The sequence below is a fragment of the Elephantulus edwardii genome, unplaced genomic scaffold, assembly GCF_000299155.1.
Source record: "Elephantulus edwardii isolate Elephantulus edwardi_28Jun2011 unplaced genomic scaffold, EleEdw1.0 scaffold00030, whole genome shotgun sequence".
In the NCBI taxonomy this organism is placed as follows: domain Eukaryota; kingdom Metazoa; phylum Chordata; class Mammalia; order Macroscelidea; family Macroscelididae; genus Elephantulus; species Elephantulus edwardii.
This window is the reverse complement of record NW_006399780.1, coordinates 21,735,530-21,739,788: the sequence shown is the minus strand read 5'-3', so window position 1 is coordinate 21,739,788 and position 4,259 is coordinate 21,735,530.

The following is a 4,259-nucleotide window of genomic DNA, read 5'->3' as shown; positions in this document are numbered from 1 at the left end:
GCCTTTTCTTCGTTTTTTTCTTTCCAGGAATTTGAGAGCGTTTTCGTGGTTTCTAAAAAAAATCTTTCTTGTTTTCTTTCTTCTGGCGGCTAGGTCCAAAAGAGATGAAGGTAGTGGCTACCCGGGGCGGAGAGAGTCAACCAGCAAGATTGTGTCATCCACTTAACACAGGTTGCTGATGGGTCTCCTGGTCCACTTCTTCTGATGTAACTTTCTTTTACATAATGCCAAGCTTCTCAAATAATTTATTCAGCACACACATTGATTAGGTAAGGAGAAAAGATATAGCCCTGACACACAGATTTCTTTATTTTAAACCATACAATATTCCATTGTTCTGTTTGGACCACAGTTTATTGATCTAAGTATAGGTTTTGCATGAGCACAATTAAGTATTATGGAATTCCCATTCTTCTCAATGTTACATGTAATTTGTTGGATTCCACACAGTCAAATGCCTTTTTATAGTCAATGAAACAAAAATAGCTATCTTTCTAATATTCTATATTTTCAGGCAAGATCTATCTGACATCGGCAGTTATATCCCTTGTGCCTCTTCTAAATCCAGTCTGAATTTCTGGAGTTCTCTGTCAACATTCTACTCTAGCTGTTTCTGAAAAAGCTTCAGCAAGATTTTGTTTGCATGTGATATTAATGATATTGTTTGGTAATTTCTACATTCTGTTGGATCACATTTTGTGGAATGATATGGATTTCTTCCAGTCAGGAGTATATAGATACTTTTAAGCTGTGGTGTTAGAGAAGAGTACTGAATATCCCATGGTCTGCAAAAAGAAAAAACAGATATGTCTTGGATAAAGTGCAGCTAGAATACTCCATGGAGGCAAAGATAATGAAGCTTCATCTTATATATTTTGAGAATATTGTTAGGAGAAGCTATTACATGAAAAGGACAATGTAATTGGAAAAATGAAGGCTAGATGTAAGAGAGGAAGACCTTCAACTTGATGGAATGACACAGTAACTTGCAGCAATGGCCTCAAGTATGTCATAAATAATGAGAAAGGCACAAGATAGGACAGAATTCATATCTGTGTTCATAGGATCACTATGAGTTGTACTTGACATCTCAGCACCTGACAACAAAACCAGTCAGTTGACCAGGTAAAATACATCTTCCAGATTTCTTGGTATGGCCTAGTAAGCATGTCCAGTGCTGCATCTATTTGTTGAAATATGTCAATTGATCAACTCCTGGGGCCTTATTCTTTGCAAGTGACTTCAGTGCAGCTAGAATGTCTTCTTTTATTATTATTTTGAACATATGCTGTTTTCTGATATGGTTCTGTCAGTCAATTCGTTTAATATACTCTGACTCTGTGTCTTCCTTCCACCTTACTTTCATATTTCCAAGATTATTCAAGATTTTGCTCATGGTGTCCTTCAGTATTGCAGTTTGAGGATTGAATTTGTTCTTTCATTCTCTCAGCTTTAGAAATACTGAGAGAGTTCTTCTCTTTTGATTTTCTAACTCTAAGTCTTTCTTATTTTCTTTTTTTTCCCTTATTATAATACTTTGCTTTGGCTTCTCAAGCTGACCTTGGGAATCTTCTCTTCAATTCTACCTTTTCACCTTTTTTGGCTTCTTAATGTTCTAATACAATTTCCTGAATGTGTTATATTATCAATTTTATTTTGCTATTTTCTTTTCCCCCTTTTCCTTATAATGACCTTTTGTTTTCTTCATGGATAACATCCCTGATGTCTTCCCACAGCTTATCTTTGATCATCAGTCGTCAATGCCTTGTATGTATTTTTCTTATTTTTATGTGCCACCAAGTTGGCTATGATTCATAGCAAACCTATGAACAGTGGCTTTGAACCTTGCCCTATTCTGAGCCAATCTCACTGTCTCTGACACACCAGAACTCATTGAAATAGTCAGGGTGTCAACTTATTTAATCTGGGGTTTTCATCTCCTTACAGACCCTCTACCCTCCCAAGTATAATATCCTTCTCCTAGGACTGGTTGTTCTTGAAAACATGCCTAAAGTACGTGATATAGAGTTTCAAATTCCTTGCCTCCAAGAAGCAATTTGATTTTACCCTCTTCAGGATATAGCTATTTGTTCCCTTGGAAGCCCATAGTGTGTTTAATACTGATCTCCAGCACCACAACTCAAAGGCATTGATTCTTATGCCATTCTTAGTCATTGTCTAGCTCTCATGGGCATAGCAAGCAATTGAAAAGACCATGATCTGGATCAGGCATACCCTAGTGTCTAGACTGACATCATCTTTCTTTAGCTCTGGAGAAGTTCTTGACAGCAGATTTACTTTATTTCTTAATTTAAATAAAGTTTTTATTTAATACTGGTTTACTTACAAAGTTTGTATTCACTGTTTGGTCCCCCCCCCCATTGAATCTTTTCCATTTCCTTTACTCACCCCTTTCTCCATCCATCATATAATGCAACACTATGATTAACTGCCCCTCCCCCTGCATCCTCACCTCTCTGCTCCCACCATCCCACATGCTTGGATTCTCATACACGCTCTACAATAATGGTCTTATACAGTATTTGTCCCTATGGGACTGAATTAATGCACTTAGCATAATGGTCACCAATCCCTCCTAACTTATGTAGTGATGTACAAAATAACTGCTCCTGCATGCTACATAGTATTCCATTATTCTATTGTGTGAATGACCATAATTTCTCAGTCCATTGCTTGTGGTTGAACATTTGGGCTGTTTCCATGTTCTTGTGATGGTGTATAATGCTGCTATGAAAACTGGTGTACAAGTCTCAGTTTGTACCTCAGTTCTCGTTTTTCTGGGATATATTCCAAGCAGTGAAATAGCTAAATCATATGGAATTTCTATATTTAGGTTTATGAGGAAATGCCAAACCGACTTCCAAAGTGGTTGTTCCATTTTACAATCCAATCAATAATGTAAAAGAGTTCATATCTCACCACATGTTCTCCAATATTTATTTACTTGCTGTCCTGTTAAACTTAACACCAGATTTTCTAAATGAAACTCCTCTTTTCATTTACTGATTGCTTTTATCAAGGGTATTGATTTTGTTTCCAAGCAAAATGAAATGAATAACAACTTTAATAATTTATCATTTCTCATGATGCTGCCTATTAACATGGTGGTGAGGATCTTTGTTTCTTTAATGTTGAAATTTAATCCATGTTGAAAGCTGCAGTCCTTGATCTTCTGCAGCAAATACTTCAAGTTCTCCTCAGTTTTGGCAAGCAAGTTTGCTTCTTGTTGATGAGTCTTCCTCTAGTCCTGATGCCACATTCTTCTTCATAAAGTTCAGCCTCCCAAATGATCTGTTCAGCATATAGATTGTAAAGGTGTGGAGAAAGAATACATCCCTGAAGCACCCTCTCTTGATTTTGAACCATACAGTGTTTTCTCTGTTTGAACTATATCTTCTTGATCTAGGTATAGGTTTCACATGAGCACAATCACATATTCTGAAATTTCCATTTTCCTCAATGTTAGTCACAACTGCTTGTGATCCAAACAGCCAAATGTCTCTGCATATTTGATAAAACACAAATAGACATCTTTCTAGTACTCTCTACTTTCATCCAAGATCTGTCAAATATCAGCAATTTATCTAGTTTCATTGTTGTTGCTAGATGTTGTCTAGTATGACTCATAGCGGCCATATGAACAATAGATCTAAACCCTGTCCTATACTGTGCCATTTTCACACTTCCTGACACTCTAGAGCCCATTTTCATAGTGTCAATCCATGTGACCAATTGCCTTCCTCTCCTTCACCTATTCTCCACCCTTCCAAGAACCATCTCTCTCTCCAAGGAATAACCCCTCCTAGCCCAAAGTATGTGAGGCAAAGCCTCATCATTTTTACCTTTAGAAAGCATTCCAGCTGCACCATCTCCAAGATAAATTTGTTTGATCTTTTGACCATCCATAGATGTTCAGTGTTTTTCTCTAACACCACAGTTCAAAGGCATCAATTATTCTGCCATCCTTATTCATGTCTTGCTCTCTGATGTAAAGCAAGTGATCAGAAAAATCCTGGCCTGAATCACACACACCTTAGTCCTCGAGCCTGACATCATTGCTCCCCAATAATTTGAAGAGGTCCCTAACTGCTGATTTCCCAACACAACAGAACTCCTGGTTTCCTGAATGCTAGTATTAAGGGTGTTAATTGTGGATCCAAGTAAGATGAAGTTGTTGAAAATTTCAATCTCTTCTTTAATTATCAAGATATTGACTGTTGATCTACAAAAATATTTGT